A 24,209-nucleotide genomic window follows, 5' to 3' on the forward strand; every position below is an offset into this window, starting at 1 on the left:
TGTTAAATTGGTGTTTATCCTATCAATGTGTATTGTATATGGTGTGGTATGGTTATGTTCTGCTAGTATTGGGTTTTATCTCTTGGAAGTGTTTAAAATAAAGCAAATGCCGTTCGTGGACGAGTTGTCCAAGTGGGACATAATGTAACATCTCTAAAATGAATTGGGTGAATCTAGAGCCTACCATGTGTTTGATAAGGTTTTAAAGTTATAAAGTGTTCTATAGTGTTTTGAGGCAGTTTTTAAAGTTTGGTAGTGTTTGGAGGTCAAACGTCTAAGACGTTCAAAAATTTTCTCTTGAGACGTGCTTGTATGTTTTGGTGTGCCTTTGCATATTTTATGTGCTTGGTTTTTTTTGAAATTTATGTGAGAGGTTCCTAACATATATATGGGTGTATTTGGGTTGAAATTTTTTTTTTCACGAATCCCCAAGGACCAACTTAAGAGTCCTTTAATGAGGACCCAACCTTGGGTTCAAGACTGCAAAAGCAATCTCCACCTACGTGGCCAGTCGACGCCTCATTCATGGGGCAACGACCCGTTGTTAAGGGGGTGTAGCCCCATACATAGTGTGGGAAGCTTATCCTTCTTGTGTAAGAGCCTCTTTCCCAAACCACAGACCTGCAGTCCGGTCCATTTGTTGGTCGATGAGGCGTATGTAGGTAACCCTCGATTGACACTTGCAGATTTCTTGCAGGTGTCTCAGCCAAGGAGGCATGTTTTGGGGATTTCACCTAGTGTTCTAAAGATATTTTGGGCGTTTACTTAAGGGATTTTGTGGTATTTTAATTAGTTTTATAAGTCTACAATTCAAACTCAAGTCATTATTCAAAATCTAAACCTAAACCCCAAAGAAGAACTTTCTAGAACTCCATTGGAGCTTGAAGCAAGTTGGAGTTTGGAGCTTGATTTATCAATAAATTCTCTTTAAATTTCGTGGCAAAAAAGGAATGTTATTTCATCCTTAAATCTTCTTTCTTCAAGGAGCCAAACTTCAAAGTGTCTTCTAAGACTTTTCAAAAGATAAATTCTCCTATTTTAATATCTAACCATGAATTGTTTCATAAAAATTTTTGAATCAATGATTTATGATTGAGTTGATGTAAGTGTTATGATTTTAGATAAAAAATTCCTATGAACCCATGCAAATCATGATTTCCTTATTTTGGCTATATTATGTGTGATTTGATCACGTCTCAATTGTATTTGATTCTTGTGTAGGTTACTTTGGACTATTTAATTATGTAAGAAGCATGTTAGAATTGTGTTTAGGCTATCCTAATTTAGTGAATTTCATATAGTATCATCTTTGATCATTGTATAGTTTAATTAGTGGGTTAAATTGGTGATTATGGCTATTGATAAGAGCCTTTGTGGATTGAATTGGTTGAATTGGCTACCAATTGGAGCTGTTGTGGATGGACTGGTGGTATGTTGACCTAACCTCTTCTATATTGTGTACTGTAGGTATTTCAATTGTGATGTTTGATATGGTACATCTATGGTGGAGGTTGTTATTTGATATATTTGTGAAGGATGTGACCTCGTCGACATTACTTTGTGAATACTGAAGCATGTAGCCTCATCGGAATTACACTATGAGTTGTAAAAAATGTGGTATCGTTGTCATAACTTTATGAATTGTGAAGAATGTGGCCTTGTCAGCAAGTCATACCTTATGATTTAGGATGTTATAATGCGTAACTTGTATATGTGACCATTGTGCGGGTCCATATGACTTATGTTTATATGTGAAGTCAAAGAATGTGTTCTTCTAAGTTGATGATAGGTGTCAATAGCAGACTATGGTGATGTCTCAATGGGTATTGCTTGATGTTGAAGTATGAATCTTTCTAGTTGACTATATGAGGCTTATGATGATTTATGTGATGTTTCTACAAGAGTGAATAAGGTGACTTGTAGTATACTTAGTTGACCCAGTGTGCTACTTGAATGTAATTATACATGTGATAAGATGAAGTATCTGTGTGTCTTGTTGTGGTAGACCTCTGTCCCTCTACTTGATACATAAAAAATGTGAATATGACTCTTAACTTAGAAGGCTAAATCACCTTTTTCATGAATGCGTATGTATGATTGAAATATGCTTTTGAACATAGTTAAGAGGGTCATTAATGTGGAACTGTAACGACCTGTTTAATCGTTTTGAACAGTAGATTTTATTTCTGGAAAAACAGGCTGAGGCGACGGACCCCATGACCGACTGTCATGGGCACGATGGACCGTCGCAGGGTCTTGTTTCAAAACACTTAGAAAATCTGAAATTGGGTACAAAAAATTGACTCTCTCAACTTCGTAACGGAATGGCAGGACGGACCGTCACAGATTCTTCAGAGAAATTGAGTCTCTGAACTCTGTGACGGGCAGCAGGACGGACTGTCGCAGGCGCGACGGGCCATCACAGACTGCGAAATCCCAGTCTGGGTCGGATTTCTTTATACGTTTTAAGAGACGTTTTGGACTATTCCTACTTTAATTATAAAGTTAGAGGGTTAATGTTAATAAGTCTAATTACTTGGGGGTTAAAAGAGGTAACCTTAAGTTAATTAGTGGGTTATTATTGCCATCTTTTCTTCTTAATTATATACTAATTAGGGTAAAAGAAAGAGGGTTTTGAATAAAGAAAATAGAAAGAACAAGAGAGAGAGGAAGAATCGAACGAGGAAGAAAGAAGAACAAAGCTTTGGGAATTTGCTTGCTTGATCACTAGTCTTCGGTGGAGGTAGGTTATGGTTTTCATGCTTTCATAGTAAACTCTTAATAGAGAATGATATGTATTGATAGTATTGTAAACCCTGCTATGTGCTTAATTGTATGCATGCATGAACGTGATTATATAATTGTGATTATATTAAGCATGATGAAGTTATTGAATCCCAAATCTTGATAAAAACCTAATCTCTTTTTAATGATGATGCCTTGGTAAGGGAGAAGGCTTGATGAACTAAAGTAATGAGATTGATGATGCCTTGGTAAGGGAGAAGTCTTGATGAGTTGATAGAATGAGATTAGGGGATCGGGTGTCATGAACCAACACGTAGAATTAGGGGATCAGGTGTCACAAACCGACATGTAGATTTAGGAGATCGGGTGTCACGAACCCACACGTAGATTTAGGGGATCGGGTGTCACGAACTGACATGTAGATTTAGGGGATCAGGTGTCACGAACCGACATGTAGAATTAGGGGATCGGGTGTCACGAATCGACACGTAGATTTAAGGGATCAGAGTATCACGTACCGACACAAGAGGATTAATGAATATGAGGGAGCGGAGTGTCACGTACCGACACAAGAGAAATAAAGATAATGAATCTTGAAAGATGTTAATATACTCAATCTAATGAACATAATTCCCAAATGAGTATGGTATTGAGGCTTGAGTCCTCATGTGTGAACTTGACGGTAATTGTTAATGATATAGTACTTGCTGTTGCTACATCTTGAGTATCATAGTTGATTTTATGATATTACTTGGTATATATCGATTTCTATTTTTAGTTGGCCGATGATATCTACTCAGTACCCATGTTTTGTACTGACCCCTACTTTTATGTTTTCTTCTTGTTTATTTGTGGAGTGCAGCAAACGTACCGTCATCTTCAACTCAACCGCAATTCTAGCCAGTCTTCGTCACATCGGATCTTCAGGGTGAGCTAATGTTTCTAGCTTTGACTGGATCTTCTTCCTCATGTCTTGATGCCTTGAAGTTCCGGCATGGACTAGCTTTTATTTGTTTTAGTTTCTTAGAATACTGTTAGTTTAGTAATTTGAAGTAGATGTTCTTGTGATCATGACTTCCAGATTTTGGGAAATAATAGTTATTGAATTGGTTTTTATTAATAAGTTTAAGTCTTTCACATTACTTTATGTTGATATTACATTGAAATGTTAAGGTTTAGATTGATTGGTTCGCTCACATAGGAGGGTAAGTGTGGGTGCCAGTCACGGTCCGAATTTGGGTCATGACAAAATTGGTATCAGAGCATTAGGTTCGTTGGTCTCATCACACAAGAACGAGTCTAGTAGAGTCTTAAGGAATGGTAGGGGGACGCCTTTACTTTTCTTTGAGAGGCTATAAGACTTTATGAAAATTCCATTCTTTCTTTCTTCTTTCGTGCTATTACTTGGGTCCAATTAGTATCTAGGAGATACAAATTGGTATATGACCATCTTCACTATATTTCGCATATGGTTAGAACTAGAGCAATGACTACGCCAACACCAACACCAGCACCAGCGGGACAGGGTGCGTCTGAGCCAGCCACTGTGGCTGTAGCTCGAGGAAGAGCAGCGGCAAGAGGCTGTGGTATAGGTCGTGGGAGGATGTCCTCTAGGGGAAGAGGACGAGCACCTAGCCCATCTGATACTAGGGCAGTGACTCCTCCACCAACTGAGGAAGTAATAAGAGAAGGGGTGGATGGGGAAAATGAACAATTACAGAATGAGGGATTGCCACCCCAACCTACCCCAGAGATGATCAATCAGGTTCTCGCCTATCTCAGTGGGTTGTTTGATCAAGGTCAGGCACCTCCAGTGTTTTCTGCACCAACACCTCCGGTTTCAGAGGTACAACATTCAGCCACTATGGCTCCTCGTATGGATGCATCATTAGATATAGGCACGTTTCCACGTCTGACTACTAGGCCTATAATGACAAATGATCAGCATGAACTTTTCACTAAGTTCTTGAAATTGAAACCTCCAGTCTTCAAGGGTGCTGAATCTGAGGATGCCTACGATTTTCTGGTTGACTGTCATGAGCTATTAGACAAGATGAGTATTGTAGAACGGTTTGGTGTTGAGTTCGTGAGTTATCAATTTCAAGGGAACGCCAAAATGTGGTGGCGGTCACATGTTGAGTGTCAACCAACAAAGGCACCACCTATGACTTGGGCCTCATTCTCTAGCTTGTCTATGGAGAAGTATATCCCCCGGACTTTGAGGGATAAGAAAAGGGATGAGTTCTTGAGCCTAGAGCAAGGTAGGATGTCGGTCAATGCATATGAGGATAAGTTTGATGCACTATCCAGATATGCCACTCAACTTTGTTTCAGTCCACAAGAGCGGATTCGTCGTTTTGTGAAGGGGTTGAGGTCAGAGTTGCGGATTTCATCCCTACAGGCAGAGGCTACGGCAAAATCCTTCCAAGAAGTGGTAGATTTCGTGGTAGAGGTGGAAGGAGTGAATCCAGATGAATTCACCATGGCCTCGACATCAAAGAGGTTTCAAAAGGGAGGTGAGTTTAATGGTTCTTACTCTAAAGGACAGGGTTCCGGAGGTTACTCAGTTCGACCCATTCAGTCTTCACTATAGACTGCAGTTGGGGGTCCACCTCAGACCGGTCAACACTTCTCTGAGAGACCTATGCTTGACTCCAGAGAGTGTTATGGGTGTGGGGAGACTGGACATATTAGGAGGAATTGTCCAAAACAGAGTTATAGACCCCCAATGGCTAGAGGTAGTGGTGGTCATGGTAGAGGCCGTTATTCTGGAGGACGTGGTGGTCGAGGTAATGGTGGTCACCAAAATGGCCGAGGTGATGGGCAAACTGGAGCCACTACATCACAACATGGTAGGGGCAATGGACAGACAAACTATAGGGCCCATTGTTACGCTTTCCCTGGGCGGTCTGAAGCAGAGGCATTTGATGTTGTCATCACAGGTAATCTTCTTGTTTGTGATTGCATGGCTTCTGTATTGTTTGATCCTGGATCCACATTTTCTTATGTATCTTCCTCATTTGCTAATGGTCTAAATTTACATTGTGAATTACTTGATATGCCTATTCGTGTTTCAATTCCGGTGGGTGAGTCTGTGGTAGTTGAAAAGGTATATATGTCTTGTTTGGTGAACTTTGTGGGGAGCAACACTTATGTAGATTTGGTTATCTTAGAAATGGATGATTTTGATGTAATTCTGGGTATGACTTGGCTTTCTCCGCAATTTGCGATCTTGAATTGTAATGCCAAAACGGTGACATTAGCCAAGCCTGAGACAGATCCGTTAGTGTGGGAGGGTGACTACACTTCCAATACGGTGCATATCATCTCCTTTCTTCGTGCTAAGAAAATGGTTAGTAAAGGGTGTTTAGCTTTCCTGACACATCTCAAGGATGACACTACCCAAGTACCTTCGATTGAGTCGGTTTCGGTGGTCCGCGAGTTTCTGGATGTGTTCCCTGCAGATCTTCCTGGTATGCCACCAGATAGGGATATTGACTTCTGCATTGATCTTGAACCGGGTACTCGCCCCATTTCTATACCCCCTTATAGAATGGCTCCCGCGGATTTAAGAGAGTTAAAGGCACAACTTCAAGAGTTGTTGAACAAAGGCTTCATTAGACCAAGTGCATCCCCTTGGGGTGCTCCGATTTTGTTTGTAAAGAAGGAGGATGGGAGTTTTCGGATGTGCATAGACTACCGGCAATTGAACAAGGTAACCATAAAGAACAAGTATCCTCTTCCTCGCATTGATGACTTGTTCGATCAGTTACAAGGTGCTTGTGTCTTCTCTAAGATTGACTTGAGATCCGATTATCATCAATTGAAGATACGGGCAACGGATGTGCCAAAGACTGCTTTTAGAACCAGGTATGGGCATTATGAATTTGTAGTGATGTCCTTTGGTCTTACGAATGCCCCTGCTGCGTTCATGAGCTTGATGAACAGGATTTTTAAGCCATATCTGGATCTCTTTGTGATAGTATTCATTGATGATATATTGGTATACTCAAAGAGCAAGAAGGAACATGAAGAGCATTTGAGAAGGGTATTGGAGATGTTGAGGGAGAAAAAGCTTTACGCCAAAATCTCCAAGTGTGAGTTTTGGCTAGATGCAGTGTCTTTCTTGGGGCATGTGGTTTCTAAGGATGGAGTGATGGTGGATCATTCTAAGATTGAGACAGTGAAGAATTGGGTAAGACCTACTAATGTGGCAAAAATAAGGATCTTTGTTGGGTTAGCTAGCTAGTACTGCCGATTTGTCAAGGGATTCTCTTCTATTTCTTCCCAACTGACGAACTTGACTAAGCAAAATGTCCTATTCGTATGGTCGGATGAGTGTGAGGAAAGCTTTTAGAAGCTCAAGACTCTGTTGACTACTGCACCAATTCTCACCTTGCCAGTGGAAGGTAAGAATTTCATTGTCTATTGTGATACATCCTATTCGGGTTTGGGTGCAGTGCTAATGCAAGAGAAGAATGTGATTTCTTATGCTTCAAGACAATTAAAAGTGCATGAACGTAACTATCCAACTCATGATTTGGAATTGGCCGCGGTAGTGTTTGCATTAAAGCAATGGAGACTCTATTTTTATGGGGTTAAGTGTGAGGTCTATACGAATCATCGTAGCCTACAGTATGTCTTTACTCAGAAAGATTTGAACTTGAGACAGAGAAGATGGATGGAACTACTGAAGGACTACGACATCACTATTTTGTATCATCCGGGGAAGGCGAATGTTGTAGCGGACGCTTTAAGTAGAAAGGCGGGAAGCATGGGAAGTCTAGCTCACTTGCAAGCTTCTAGACGCCCATTGGCTAAAGAAGTTCAGATTCTGGCTAACGACCTTATGAGATTAGAAGTAAATGAGAATGGAGGATTTTTAGCTTGTGTGGAGGCAAGATCTTCCTTCCTTGACAAGATTAAGGGAAAGCAGTTTAATGATGAAAAATTTATCCGGATCCGAGATAAAGTGTTGCGAGGAGAGGCTAAAGAAGCGAAGATCGATGAGGAAGGTGTTTTAAGGATTAAGGTAAGGGTGTGTGTACCCCGTGTCGATGATTTGATCAACACCATTCTTACAGAGGCTCATAGTTCCGGATATTCTATACATCCTGGTGCAACCAAGATGTACCGTGACCTAAAGCAACACTTTTGGTGGAGTAGAATGAAGCGTGATATTGTGCATTTTATTGCCAAATGTCCAAACTGTCAACAAGTAATGTATGAACACCAAAGGCCCGGAGGAACACTTCAGAGGATGCCCATTCCTGAATGGAAGTGGGAAAGGATTGCAATGGACTTCGTGGTTGGTCTTCCAAAGACGATGGGTAAGTACGACTCTATTTGGGTGATTGTTGATAGGTTAACTAAGTCTGCTCATTTTATTCCGGTTAAGGTGACTTACAATGCCGAGAAGTTAGCCAAGATCTATATCTCAGAAATCGTTCGGTTGCATGGGGTTCCACTATCCATCATATCAGATAGAGGTACGCAGTTTACTTCTAAATTTTGGAAAACATTGCATGAGGAATTAGGTACTAGGTTGGACCTTAGTACTGCGTACCATCTTCAGACCGATGATCAGTCTGAGAGAACGATCCAAGTGTTGGAGGATATGCTTCGCGCATGTGTGATAGAGTTTGGTGGCCATTGGGATAGTTTCTTACCCTTAGCGGAGTTTTCATACAATAATAGCTATCACTCAAGCATTGATATGGCTCCATTTGAAGCATTGTATGGCAAGAGATGTAGGCCCCCCATTGGTTGGTTTGATGCATTTGAGGTTAGACCTTCGGGTACTGACCTTCTGAGGGAATCGTTAGATAAAGTGAAATCTATTCAAGAAAAGCTTCTAGCGGTGCAAAGTAGGCAAAAAGAATATGCAGATCGAAAGGTTAGAGACTTAGAGTTCATGGAGGGTGAACAAGTATTGTTGAAAGTTTCGCCAATGAAAGGGGTGATCCGGTTTGGTAAATGAGGTAAGCTAAGTCCAAGGTACATTGGTCCCTTTGAAGTACTTAAGCGAGTAGGAGAGGTGGCTTATGAGTTAGCCTTGCCTCCAGGGCTGTCCGGGGTACATCCGGTATTCCATGTGTCGATGTTGAAAAGATACCATGGGGATGGAAACTATATTATTCGTTGGGATTCAGTCTTGCTTGATGAAAATTTGACTTATGAGGAGGAACCTGTTGCCATTATAGATAGAGAAATTCGCAAGTTGAGATCAAGGGAGATTGCATCCATCAAAGTTCAATGGAAGAATCGACCCGTTGAAGAAGCCACTTGGGAGAAGGAGGCAGATATGCGAGAAAGATACCCACATCTATTTACAGATTCAGGTACTCCTTTCCGCCCTTGTTTTCCTTCCTGTGATCGTTCGAGGATGAACGATGGGTAAATTGGTATCTATTGTAACGACCTGTTTAGTCGTTTTGAACAGTAGATTTTATTTCTGGAAAAACAGGCTGAGGCGACGGACCGCACGACGGACCGTCATGGGCACGACGGACCGTCGCAGGGTCTCATTTCAAAACACTTAGAAAATCTGAAATTGGGTACTGAAAATCGACTCTCTAAACTTTGTAACGGAATGGCAGGACGGACCGTCACAGGTGTGACGGACCATCACAGACTCTTCAGAGAAATTGAGTCTCTGAACTCTGTGACGGGCAGCAGGACAGACCGTCGCAGGCGCGACGGGCCGTCACAGACTGTGAAATCCCAGTTTGAATAAGATTTCTTTATACGTTTTAAGAGACGTTTTGGACTATTCCTACTTTAATTATAAAGTTAGAGGGTTAATGTTAATAAGTCTAATTACTTGGGGGTTAAAAGAGGTAACCTTAAGTTAATTAGTGGGTTATTATTGCCATCATTTCTTCTTAATTATATACTAATTAGGATAAAAGAAAGAGGGTTTTGAATAATGAAAATAGAAAGAACAAGAGAGAGAGGGAGAATCGAACGAGGAAGAAAGAAGAACAAAGCTTTGGGAATTTGCTTGCTTGATCACTAGTCTTCGGTGGAGGTAGGTTATGGTTTTCATGCTTTCATAGTAAACTCTTAATAGAGAATGATATGTATTGATAGTATTGTAAACCCTGCTATGTGCTTAATTATATGCATGCATGAACGTGATTATATAATTGTGATTATAATAAGCATGATGAAGTTATTGAATCCCAAATCTTGATAAAAACCTAATCTCTTTTTAATGATGATGCCTTGGTAAGGGAGAAGGCTTGATGAACTAAAGTAATGAGATTGATGATGCCTTGGAAAGGGAGAAGGCTTGATGAGTTGATAGAATGAGATTAGGGGATCGGGTGTCACGAACCGACACGTAGAATTAGGGGATCGGGTGTCACGAACCGACACATAGATTTAGGGGATCGGGTGTCACAAACCGACACGTAGATTTAGGCGATCGGGTGTCATGAACCGACACGTAGATTTAGGGGATCGGGTGTCACAAACCGACACGTAGATTTAGGGGACGGGTGTCACAAACCGACACGTAAAATTAAGGGATCGGGTGTCACGAACCGACACGTAGATTTAGGGGACCGGAGTGTCACGAACCGACACGTAGATTTAGGGGACCGGAGTGTCACGTACCAACACAAGAGGATTAATGAATATGAGGGAGCGGAGTGTCACGTACCGACACAATAGAAATAAAGATAATGAATCTTGAAAGATGTTAATATACTCAATCTAATGATCATAATTCCCAAATGAGTATGGTATTGAGGCTTGAGTCCTCATGTGTGAACTTGACGGTAATTGTTAATTATATAGTACTTGTTGTTGCTACATGTTGAGTATCATAGTTGATTTTATGATATTACTTGGTATATATCGATTTCTATTTTGAGTTGGCCGATGATATCTACTCAGTACCCGTGTTTTATACTGACCCCTACTTTTATGTTTTCTTCTTGTTTATTTGTGGAGTGCAACAAACGTACCATCCTCTTCAACTCAACCGCAATTCTAGCCTGTCTTCGTCACATCAAATTTTCAGGGTGAGCTAATGCTTCTAGCTTGGACTGGATCTTCTTCCTCATGTATTGATGCCTTGAAGTTCCGGCATGGACTAGCTTTTATTTGTTTTAGTTTCTTAGAATACTCTTAGTTTAGTAATTTGAAGTAGATGTTCTTGGGATCATGACTTCCAGATTTTGGGAAGTAATAGTTATTGAATTGGTTTTTATTAATGAGTTTAAGTCTTCCGCATTACTTTATGTTGATATTACATTGAAATTTTAAGGTTTAGATTGGTTGGTTCGCTCACATAGGAGGGTAAGTGTGGGTGCCAGTCACGGTCTGGATTTGGGTCGTGACAGGAACTTTCAACCTAGATAGAAGGTTTTGATATCCTTGAAGTTGAAAGTCGTAAGGGTATCCTTTTTGTGTGAATGATGGAATTAAACGTTAGTTGGCTGAAACCACATGAAATCATCCTTAGGAAAGTCATGAAGTTATCCCTAGTAACCATTGTGTGGTAGCCCTAGTGGACCCCCTTTTGTACGGTAATTATGATTTGGTTATGACGTCTATATTATACCACTTCATATAACCTTGTGATCAAATTACTGTATAAGAACTAAGGATACACTGAGCGAGTGTGCTTGGGGAGTGACTCTACATAGGCTGAGACTAGAGTACAAAGAAACCCTTGATATTCTGTAACCATGTGCCTACATGGTTTGTGTCCTAGTTCTACCCTTGGCAAGTCGAATACCCTCCATCGCAGTAGGGTAGACTCCATATTCCATGCCTAGCTAGTATGGTCTATGTCCTTTATTCTCTATTATCTTCATGTGGGATACATTCTAGGGTTGCAAAAGTTCTACAACTTTTAGATAGTAGAATTGGACGTTATCTCGACATTGCACGAGTAGGCTTTGAAGATGCTAGTGTGTAGGTTCCTTAGGTATTCTCTAACACTATTATGTGAAAGTCCTTAATTATTGAATGTCTCTTAAATTGATTAAAGAACATTGTGATTTATGTTTAATGCATGTAAATGAAAAGGTACTTATCTATAGTAGCTTTAAGGATTTCTTAGGTAGGCGTGAAGAGGGTGTATGGGCGGTGTATTCATGTTTTACTTAGGTGATTATTAGAGTAACATTAGGTAAGGGATTTAATTAAATATAGTGAATAGTCTCATCTTAGGAATCCTTGAGGATCACTTAGGTGTGTGTGAAAGGATTATATGGGCGGTCGTTTCATGTCTCACTCGAGTGAGCTTTAGGAGGACCCTTTGTAGGAGAGTTCTACGCTTGTACGGTTTAAAGTGATGATATGCTATATATTGTAATGTGACTTAAATGTTCTTTTGATGAATTGAAGTGGTTTATTATACTTATATTATGAAGTTTTCTAAAAAATATCATGGTTTATACAAATGCCCTTTTTAGCATGGTTTTAATTGCATGTTACCATACTTAGTTCACTCTAGTGTACTAAATATATTTTGTATTATGTCTAAAGGTCTAGGTGGAATTTGTGAGGAGTCATTTATGTGATGCATGGGTATTAGCATTCATTCAAGAAAAGTTCTGGTATGTCGATAATTGCTTCGAGTAAATCACTATGTTTAGTTTTCTAGTTAAAAACATTGTAATAGACTTAGATATTTATATTTTGTTGACGTATGGGCCATGACCCAAGATATTCATGTGTCTAAGATGACAACTTTGAGACTTAGTATTTCCTATGATTTTCTATGAAAGATATTTTCAAGTATTATTCATTTGTGTGAAAAGTTTTGATTCCATACTACTTTTCATATATGTATGCAATGAATGATGTCAAAGAGCTTGTACTAGACCTCCGTGAGGTCAAGTTTTACGTGCCACGATTTGAGAATACGATTATTCTAGGTTATATTCTCGGGTAATGACACTTTATCGCCTTAAGGTATGAAATGAAATTACCCTTAGGCACATCTGAACTAATATTCAACTCTATAACTGGCTTATTAGGAAACTGAAACTTGATAACTCGAGTTCTACAATATATTGTTGCATAATAGGCATGAAGCAAGTCCATACCTAGAATGTCTCCAAAATCTACCATGTCTAACTCCACTAGGTTAGCCATGGTGTTCTTGTAATTGATAGAAATAGGACAATCCCGATAACTCTTTCCATTAGAATTGGGTCTCCAAAAAGGGTAGAAACAAAGAAACGTTTAAAAGTTTCTCGGGAAAAATCTCAAACTTATTTGCAACATAAAGGGTTACAAAAGATAAACTTTATCCTAGGTGTAGCAAAGCATAAACATCAAAAGCAAAGACTTTGATCATTCGTGTGACAACATCTGAGGAGTTCTCTTTCTCTTGGCGGCTAGTGATTGGGTAGAGATGGTTTGACCCTCTGCCAGTAACTGAAGTGGATCATCAAGGTGCAACCCTTCCTAGTAAAGATACTAATGAAGATTGGGTTCTGTTGCCCAAATTTCCACATCCCTGCCTGTTCTTTAGGAACTCTCTCAGAAAGTGACCCTGTTAACCACACTTGAAGCAAACTGTTTGGCCCTAATGACATTTACTTGTATGGTTTCTACCACACTTATAACATACAAGAATCTAACTACCTCCTTGTGCCACACTACCTTGTGACTCTGTTGGTCTAGATCTGAAGTTCTGACCATGATGCTCACCAATGTTTCTAGGTGCAGGGGAACTAGTAGATGATGGTGCAGGTCCCTTTTATTTATAAAATTGTGGCCGATTTGAACCACCTTTTTGCTGTCAAGACTCATTCCGAGTCTTAGCTTTCTTGCTCCTATACTCTTATCTGTCCCTCAGCTTCTCCTATTCAACCTGCTGCACATAGACCATCAACCATGATATGTCCATGTCATCTATCAGCATTGCAGCTCTAAGCTCTTTGCTTGAACATAACTCAAGAAAGCTAAAAACAAGCTTATCCTACTCCTCATATCCATAACCATTTCAGGAACATAGCGGGACGACTGGGTGGATATCAAACCATAATCATGCAGATACAAAATGTCCTTGTTCAGGGTAAGAAACTCTCGTACCTTTTATCTTTCAGTTCTCGGGGAAAGAAATGCCCCAATAAAGCTTCTTTAATGCAAGCCCAACATAGACTGGTGCATCCTCATCTCTGCCCTTCTTCAACTGATCGAACCAAGTCCTAGCCACATTTTCTAGTTTATATGCAACTAGCTCAACCCTTTCAGCATCAACCATATGCATCATATCAAAGAACTTCTTTAGATCCCCTAAAAAATTTTTTAGATCCTAAATGGTGCTCGAACGGTGAAACTGGGAGAATTCTTTCTCAGTAATTCACGAATCATCAAGGTTTCAACCTTTTCTTGTCGAGCCCTTCTTTTTTGTCCAACTTGGTTAATCACCACTTGGCTTATCATTCTATATCCTCATGGAACTCGGCAATAGTGACTTCTCCTTGAGGTTGCATGTTTGATGCATTAGGTAACTTTGGTTCCTCAACATTCCTTTTGGCTGGACGATCTCTTGGCACTGTTCATGGTGGCACAATTATCTAAAACACGTGCAAGCACAAATTAGAAAGAGAATTTTATAGATAAAATCCAACACACGAAAAGGAATATGAAAGAAATGAGAAATTCAGAAATGTTGCAGCTCCTTATCATAGATGTGGAGCGCTTCACACCGATGACTAGGACTCTACATACATGACTTCATAGATTCCCTTGGATTTTTGAACCCCGAGCCTTCACCCTAGAGTTGACAGACGGTCAATGATCACAACTGGTTTCGAGCGAACACTTGTCCTGATTTACTTAACTCAGCGAAAGATAATAATCATAACTTAATTGAAAATAATATCATAAGTGAGAATGTTTATAAAGCTGAAACATTCAAACTTATCCAAAAATTTGCAACTGAAGTGTTAACAAAAGGAAAAATACTAAAAATACTCAAATGACTACCATTAGACTGTCTATCTATGAAGCCTCTAAAACTGAGATGGATGTTGGGACAAACCCACAACATCCTAATAAAGAAAGTACTAGAAAGCAATAAATGTTTCCTCCAGAATGCAAGTAGGCTCACCACAACCCCACAACATCCTAGTAAAGAAAGTACAGAGAGCAATAAATGTTTCCTCCGGAATGCAAGGAGGATCACCGATGAGTGCTCAAATACGATCAACGAGGAGCTGGATGATGATCCTAGTTACAAGTATCCGCATCATAAGACGATGCAGGACAACTTGCATCAATACATTAAATGTACGATTATGCGAGTTGGAATTCTAAACAACAATAAAGACATATGCTATTTATATATATATATATATATATATATATATATATATATATATATATATATAAACTTGTAAAATAGTGTAAGCAACTTAGTTTGTTAAAAAAAAGGCAATAACAAACTCAACTTTACTTATATATGAAAGTAATATAGTTTATGTGGGAGATGTTCTAATGGACAACCACCATTATTAGCCTAAATTGTGTTACAACATCTCGCCCACGTTGGTAGAACTGTCATATACTTTGTCGTCACAAAGAATTCCTCAACTTAGTGTATCCACTAGCTTAACTTACGTGATCATCTAAAAAGTCTGAGTCGTTATTACCCATAATGGGTACATGGTTTACATTGAGACTTGAGTTAATATGAATTCTCATCCCCACATCGGTGTTAATACTACTACAAAAATATACTATAGCTCATGCTTCTAAAATAACGTCCTTCCTTTGGGATGGTATTAATTTCTGTAACACTTTAGCTTTAAAAATCTCTCTTGGGATCAATGTCCCCTTTTTCTTGTTCAGAACTATTTTGGAAATCTTGGTTTCCTCTTTAACTTAAATGTGAAAACATATATACAATTTTAGGGAATACTTAGTTCCCTTATAAATTTTGAGAATAAAACTCAATTGTTTACTCTTTGCTAATGTTTAAAACTTGAGTCTTAATCAACTTTTACGGAACATTTACATTCCTTATATTTCTTTGAAGAAAAGACTTCAACTATTACTCTTTACTTTAACTTGAAACTTGAGCCTTAAAACGTAATTAAAAAGGTTTGATAAGGACTTCTTGGAAACCTTTAAGAACTTTGCATTGACTTACTCCTTAACTTTAGATTTGTATCTTAACTTCTAAGACTTTGATCTTAAATTTTCTTGAATTGTATTATGGATTCAAGGTTGTGATTTGTGATCTTTGATGAGTTTTAGGTGTTTAGAAATCATTTGAAGTAATTAGAATTATTGGAAGGTGTTAATATATCTTAGAAGGACTTCAAAGAGATAAACTACAAAAATTAGGTAAAAAAACGTCGATCCAATTACGTTCAGGGTGTTCCTCACCAGCCTCAATTGACTGAGACCAATTTCTGGTGCACTAATGGCGCTCCACGTCAGGCATAAGTGTCAAAGGCCAATTTCTGTCGCACTGCAAGCGCATCGTGCCTTGCCTTGCCAGGTGCGTCTGACAGATATTTCAACTCGGTTTTAATCCCCAAAGCTACCATGTTCTTTAACCAAACACTAGGGACTATTGGTACCCTCAATACCCACTCATTTCAACTCAGAAACAATCCAGAGAAACAAGAATCAACCTACAATAGGCAGCCAACAATTAAATCAACAAGGATTTGACAGTTTTCTTTAAGAATCTCAACTTTTAACATGTAAACAACTCATAATTTGCTGAATTGAAGCAAATTTGTGTGTGGATGAACTAAACCAATATGAATGATCTCACAAACCTTAATAGGGATCACATCCAACAAATTCCACTCGGAATTCCTTGGCGTTCTTGACGAAAGCTTTATCTTTCTCTCTTCTCCTTCTTCTCTTCTCTTTTCTCTCAAGCCCTAAGCGTGAAATGTTTTTCCAAAATAGACTGAAGGTTTATTTTTACCCCAATTAAACCCTTAAAATGAATTATGAAATAATTTGGTGAAACGACTAGTTTGCCCTTACTTAAATCCATAATGGACTTTTCTCACTCGAATAGCCTAACTTCGGATAGGCATATCCTCCTCATACGACATCAAAAATGCACAAATGGTGCCTTTGGAAATATATCTCCAAGGGATTTCTAACCATATCAGGAACTACCTCTAACTTCTCCTTAACTAGAAATTATGACCATTTGAAAATGACAAAAACTCACTTCTTAAACTTTGAAAAAACTTTCCGAAATTTTCCCTTTCTTTCCAAAGTGATCATTTTTAATTTCTTAGCTTATTCAGAGTTATTCGAGTTATAAGATGTTACATACCACTAGGAATCCACCCACCAAAGTGGAAGCATTCATGGACAGAATCAACAAATCATAATTCAAAAATCATCTACGGAATAAAGTAGGTGATCATATAAGAATATATAGAACCAAGGTTGAATGATACTAGAAGTAGGTCTTGATATAAGAATATATAGAACCAAGGTCGAATAATACTAGAAACTTCCTTCCATAATGCTCATACCAATTATTTATATTGATCCAACTCCATCATCTTTATTTTTAGCCACACAATCAATAAGTCTAGTCCTCATTACATCGTACACATACTCGATTCATTGTACCTCAAATACTTCTCACATAACTTGACTAAATCCAAAAATCTTAATACTAACAAATATCATAACCACGTCAATCATTTACCATGTTTTATTAGGAAAAGGAAAAAATTATTTGTTTATAAGAGTTTTTGACTTTTTAGAGTCGCCATTTAATTTTCAAAGAAAAAATTAAGATAAACTTTGTTATCAAAAGACTTAAACATAAAAAGTGTTTTGAAAACTTTAAAGGGGTTCGAGGATTCCTATTTATATTTTAGGAAGGTTTTAAGCACCTAAAATATCCGTTAATACGGTTTCCTGACAACTAACTTAGTTTGTCTAAGACTTAAAATTCCGATAAAACATTTTTTCTAGAGTTGTTTGAAAATTAATGTCTAAGTTTTACCTAAGTGAAATACCGGACTTGACGATATTATTTTGAAAACTATTTAAACTTGATTTACTTTTAAGTTGTTAAAACAAAATGGTGTTTGCGGGGATTTGAAAGTTTCTTAACTTAAACTAACTAACAAATAAAGAAAGTAAATGAACAAGAAATAAGAAAGAGGGAAACAGATTTGGGTTCACATTCGGGTTCTATTCGCCTTGACCGGTTTTTTGACAAACGTGTTTTGTTTTTTTGATCCATTTTTCTTTGTATCTGTCCTAATTAAACACAATAATAAATGATAATACAAAAGTGACGAGTGCTTAGGCCCAAAAGAACAAAATACAAGACTTAGTAAAAAATAAATTTGAACATTTAGTTAAAGTCTTCAACTCTTTGGATTTTTGGATCTTTCTGACTTCGAGGTCTGTTCGCCGGTGTCGTGGCTTGATTCGATGAGAGGGAATGTGATTCGTTATGACTCTCTCAAAATTCAAGAGGAATGATATGAGGTTGTGGCGAAGTCAACTGGATTTCACATGCAAGATAATGAATAAAGTACATTAGCATATATATATATATATATATATATATATATATTAGGAAAAACTAATGAAGTATTAAGATGACAAAGGGTGAATAATGAAATAACATTTAGAAAATAATAAGAAGGGAAAAATCACGAAGACTTAATACAAACAAATATATATATATATATATATATATATATATATATATATATATATATAGACACACACACACACTTTTTCGGGGAAAAGGACATTAATGGGGGCAAAAAGTCAAAAGATATTTGATATGCGTTCTTTTCAAAAACCAATAATCAAAGGAACCAAGGTGCCCAAATTTAATATTCCTAAACTACTAAAGTTAGGCATACTAGTTTAGTAAAGATTTTTTTTCTTTTATGAAAATAGAATAGTGGCATAATCAAATGAAATAAACAAACACCGATCCAATTAGATTTAGAAAAACAAGCGAGATTAGGATCGATACATTTTTTGTGCTTAACTTAATACCTTTACATGAGACACAAAGATCCAAACCTAGATGGACATGTGATGCTAAATTAGGAGAATAAGCTAAATTTTTATAACCATAGATCCCTACTCATGTATTTAGATAACGCAAAATAACATATCATGGGACAATCATGAGCTAATGCATATAAAAAAAGGTCAATCCTATGGAACCAAATTCATGCTAGCAATTATATCACGAAGGTGTTCTAGAAATAGATAAACTGAACCATAGGAATAAGCATGCAGTAACATCAAATAAGTGACCAAGCCAAGCAACAGTAACATCAAATAAGTGACCAAGCCAAGCAACAATTTTACACTCATGATAGATATTACAGATTATATGAAAACCAAAAGGGTGATTTCTTAAAATGATAAATCCTTGGTCAACTCAATACCCTATAAGAACGAAGCTATACAATCACGAGTTAAAACCAAAGAGAAATAGATATCACTCCGACTAAGAGATAAATATCAATTTCGAGAGGCTAAATCTAAGCTAAAAAAAGGCTTTCGTGCTCACAATAAGCGTGATAAATAAACTATTGAAGGAAATAATTCCAAAAAAAAAACCGTGCAAACAAACTCCAACTATTTGAAAATTAAGGTGGCTGCCATTACACATGACATTGCCTATAATGCTTATGGCTTTGAAAGTTAGAACACAGTTAGTTAAAAGAGAAAATGACACAAAAACAAATAAATAATAAAAAAAATCTGAAGTTCTAAAAAAAACTTTGAGATGGCAGAAAAGTAAAGGGAAGTGGGGCCTGTGCTTAAAAATATCAAGAGAAACATATACGACTTTCATACATCATACAATACTAATGAAAAGAGAAAACATAGCTCAACAAATCCGTTCTGATGAACAACAACTTTGCAGAGATAGAAGGGAGAGTTAAACAACTTTCAGTAATGAGATAGATAAGATGAATAATAAGACACTCACATAAAAAGGCATGGATCATCAACAATAGTATAAATCGGCTAAAATTTCGTACTCAATCTCTGACGAATTAAAAAAAAACAAGAATATGCACCTCATACTAAAACAAGCATCGACCTAATGACAACTATCAACAAACAACCTCAGAATAGTGGATTCCAAATTTTAACCAAACACGAAAAAGAAAACAAAAAGAAATAAAAGGAAAATTGTCGGAGGAAGTGGATTACATGTTTCTGGGCAGCTGAACTGGAGCAAGGGTGCATCGAAAGTGACTCCACAACCACAAAACTCAAATACGACTGGAGAATACGAATATGGACAGCAGCTTGACCCGAAAACCAAAGTATGAATCTTTTCTTCCGAGATGTATTTGTTATGCAAAAGAGATAAAAAAAATATGCTCAAACTATGCTACTAAGTGAAGAACACCTACGAGTCTCACACGATTTTTTTGAGTTCTTTTGGCCAAACATTGAAATGTCTCTGTGTATTTTGATCCCAAAGAAACTTTCCGAATTTTTTTTGTTGTTCCTCCAATATCTTGGGCCTAAAAAACATTTCAGGAAATCAAAAGCCAACAAAAAAATAACACACCCTATTCTTTTTGTTTCCAAAAACCAAAGAGAGAGAAAAAAAAGACCTCCGAAAAAGGGACCACCCTCGAAGATATATCAAAAAAAGTATATATATGAGGTAGATTAGGGTTTCAAGATTTTTTTTTTGGGGGGGGGGGGGGAGGGGGGAAAGATGAAGAATCGGATCAAAAGCCCATTACGAGTTGGAAATTCAAAACTTTTTTTCCTTTTTTAAATGAAAAACTTTTCTCCGAATAAGAAAACTCAAACCGAAATGGGAAAGGGGATAGACGGGTTCGATCGATCCAATCAACCTTGGGGGTGACGTGGATCGATCTCACAGCCCCAAGGACGATTTAGTGTGCTGTTAGTGCTCTTGCTGCTGCAGACAATACCATTGCTGGGGAAGACAACAAAGGGGCACAAGGATTGATCTTTCCCTGCCTCTCATGACCTCGTCTTGCCGCACGCGGCTAGAATTTGCTTTTGATGTGCGCGCATATGGAAGAAGAGCTGAGTGGAGCATTGGAATTGCTGTGTAATGCCTGTTGGGGTTGAAGTTGTGTTGTGAATGAAAAGTTTTTGAAAAAGCTAAAGACCTTCTGGGTATTCTTTTGGACTAGTCAAAGAAATGGGTCGGGTTGAAAATTGTGTTGGGTCTGATATAAAAAAGGTTGGGCTGCTAGAAAATGGAATTGGGGATATGGTATTTTATTCTGATCTAGGTTAATGTATAAAATGGGTGGGCTGGAAATTGGGTTCAAAATTTGGCTTTGCTGAAAAATTGGAAAAAGGGACCGAGAATTTGGTCTTCAGATGGGTTTAAGGATTTCAGTAATGACTAAATAATATGGATTAACATAAATTAATTAATTAATGAGTTTCTTAATCTTAACAAAATAAAATAATTATTTAAATTATAAATTAATTAACCTAAAAGTATAAATTATTATTTAAACTACACCAGTTGTCTAAATAATTTACTAGAATAAAAATACTTTTGAGATGATTTTTGAATAATTATAAAATATACAAATTATATACATAATTATCTGATATATGTAATATATATATATATGTAATATATATATATAAATTAAAAATAGTACAAACTTTATATTTTTTCTTAAAATGTTATGAAAGTAATTATGTTAAATTGTTTTAGAATTTTAGAAGCTCATGAATTAAGTCTTATTGGGGAGGGTAAAAATTGGTTTTCAATAACTGTCCCTCATTTTACTTGAATTGATGCAAGAGATTCAAGGAAAATGAAATTTACCAAGCCAATTTTGACCGACCACATATTCATTTTTAGAAAAGGATTAGGTACGAACTTTAGAAATTATGACCGAACACTTGACATGGGTTTCCTACATATCTCAGGCTATATTTTAATTTAAGCCAACTTTAGTTCGACATGCTTGATTTAACACACGATTTTTAGAGAATTCATAAGTCATCTCGACACTCATTATAAAGAGATCGCAAAACTCGGGAATGAGATTCAAGAGTGAATTTTGGAACACAATCGAGTTTTCAGCATTGAACCCGCCTACATATCCTTATACCTTAGGAATCAGGCTACTTGTAGTTTGACTCAATCGGATGAAAAGGAAATCTATTATGCTAGATAACCTTTAGCGCTGACAAGTGAAAAAATTAATCAAGTATGAAAGGAGGCTTGTAACCTCTTAGCCATGAATGTGGCGCGCTTCACACCCATAATTAAAAACTTACACGGACATAATTTCCAAATCTCTTAGCGCATCATCACTCAGATTCGAAACTTGCTTCTGGTAGATCGAAATTTCCGAATGTGAGACCAAAACTGACAAAACTAAAAGAAAAATCCACATGCCTTCTGATAGGGGTGTGGTTTGATTTTTGTGGAAGTCGCTCCTCTGCTCTTGCCTAAGAGTTTGACACTCCTCTTTGGACTATGTCCCACTTCGTTGCTAAGAAAAAGTTTCAAGTTGTGTTGTATCCTTTTTTATGTCGTCCATACTTGTGGTTTGTTTAGGAGAATTCACCATTTTGGATGCTCTCGAAAAAGCCTGAGATAAAACTCATTAACACAAAAATGCAATTCAAATGGAAGAAAGTGTCTTTTACCGTGTTGACACTTAGTTTTTCTCTTTCAATATTTGACGTCAACTCCATTGGTTTGACATAAAGCAAATAAAGCTTATGTCTTATATTTGCAATATAGTATTCAATATACTCTTCATTTGATGTCAACATAAATGAAAGTTGATACAGTGTGCTAGTATTTCTCTTGACGTTATCTTCGATATTCTTTTTGATGTTTACTTTTATCAAAATAAAAGAATGCAGTTGATGTCGATGAAAAAATAATTCTCTTGGGATGAACGATTTCCTCTTCTGGCAGTGCATGACTTCTTGCGGGGCATTAATATCTTTCCGCGATGCGTAATTTTTTGTGAGGTATGAAATCTTCTCACGATGCATAACTTTTCTGCGAGACATGAAATCCTCTCGCGATGCATAAATTTCAACAAGGCATAGAATCTTCTCATGATGCATAAATTTCTGCGAGGTATGAAATCTTCTCATGATGTTTGGATATTAACTCGCGATGCATAATCTTCCGTGATGCGTGAATATTGGTTCACAATGCATGATCTTCTGCGATGCATGAATATTGACTCGCGATGCATGATTTTCTGCGATGCATAGATATTGACTCGTGATGCATGAATATTGACCCGCTGATGCATGATATTCTGCGATGCATGGATATTGACTCGCGATGCATGATCTTCCGCGATGTAAGGATATTGACTTGCTATGCATAATTTTCCGCAATGCATGTATATTGACTCTTGATGTCATCCTTGGTACTAAATGAAGATAGTGTATCACTTGAGCAATATAGTGATCTTCTAGGTACAATCTGGATAATCATATCGTCTCCAATGATGATAGCGGCAAAACGACTTCCAGATGGTATATTGTCTTAATCGACAATAAAATAACTAATCCCTCCAGGTAATGCAAAATATTATATCCAATATTATGATGCAAATGACGTCCTTTACGAAAACCGTGAACTCATTCTTGAGATTTTTGCTTGATTCACCTTCGAATCTAGCTGGACATTCTTTGTAAATTTCGTGTTGTTGGAAATTGATTGAAATAAACAATTCATATTCCCAAGTCTCCGACATAAGAGATATAAAATGATTCCTTCATCTAGGAAAACTTTTGAATTTGGGATAGTCTTCTCCTCCTTTGACTTCTTCATATCCATCCATCGGAAGAATTTGCTGATTTCAGAGCAAAAATGTAAACCTGCGCCCACTGAAAAATTGTTAGTTTTAAAAATGAACTCATCTGTGTTGATTTCTTTGGTTGTCTGCTCCTTGTCCTGCTATCTCCGGTTGATTTCCCGATCTCTCAACTCTTGATAGATAATACAAAATATTTTATGCTAAAACAAGAATTTTTAAGAAATATTATCTGAAAAAGGTCACTGTCAAGTCATGTCATATCAGGCTTAACAAACTTCTTTGAGTTTGATGCTTGGAGGTCTATCTGATTATTCACTGGGGAGTTTTCAGAGTCACTCCGTACTTGTAGATAACCCGTCCTGTAAGTTTGAGGCCATCCTCAAAATTTCTGTCCCAGTTAACCGTCTTGCTTCTTTCCAGTATAACTGAGCAGGTCGCGATATTTTTTAGATCTTCTCAAAAATTCTGTCCCTGTTGCAGATCTCAAAATATCTTTACTTTTGACTTGCCGAGGAAGAATCTTCTTCTCGAGAATTTTTGAGTCCCTCTCAAAAATTCTATTCCAGTTTCTATTGTAGAGAGGAATAGAAATCTTATGGGAGATATGACCGAGCCCTTGTGGCGCCTACGTATCCCGTTGAGACATGATTCAGGTCAAACGTAGTTCCCCCCTTAAAGGTTGACAAAATAAGAAAA

Source organism: Solanum lycopersicum, chromosome 10 (genome assembly GCF_036512215.1).
Source record: "Solanum lycopersicum chromosome 10, SLM_r2.1".
Taxonomy (NCBI): Eukaryota; Viridiplantae; Streptophyta; class Magnoliopsida; order Solanales; family Solanaceae; genus Solanum; species Solanum lycopersicum.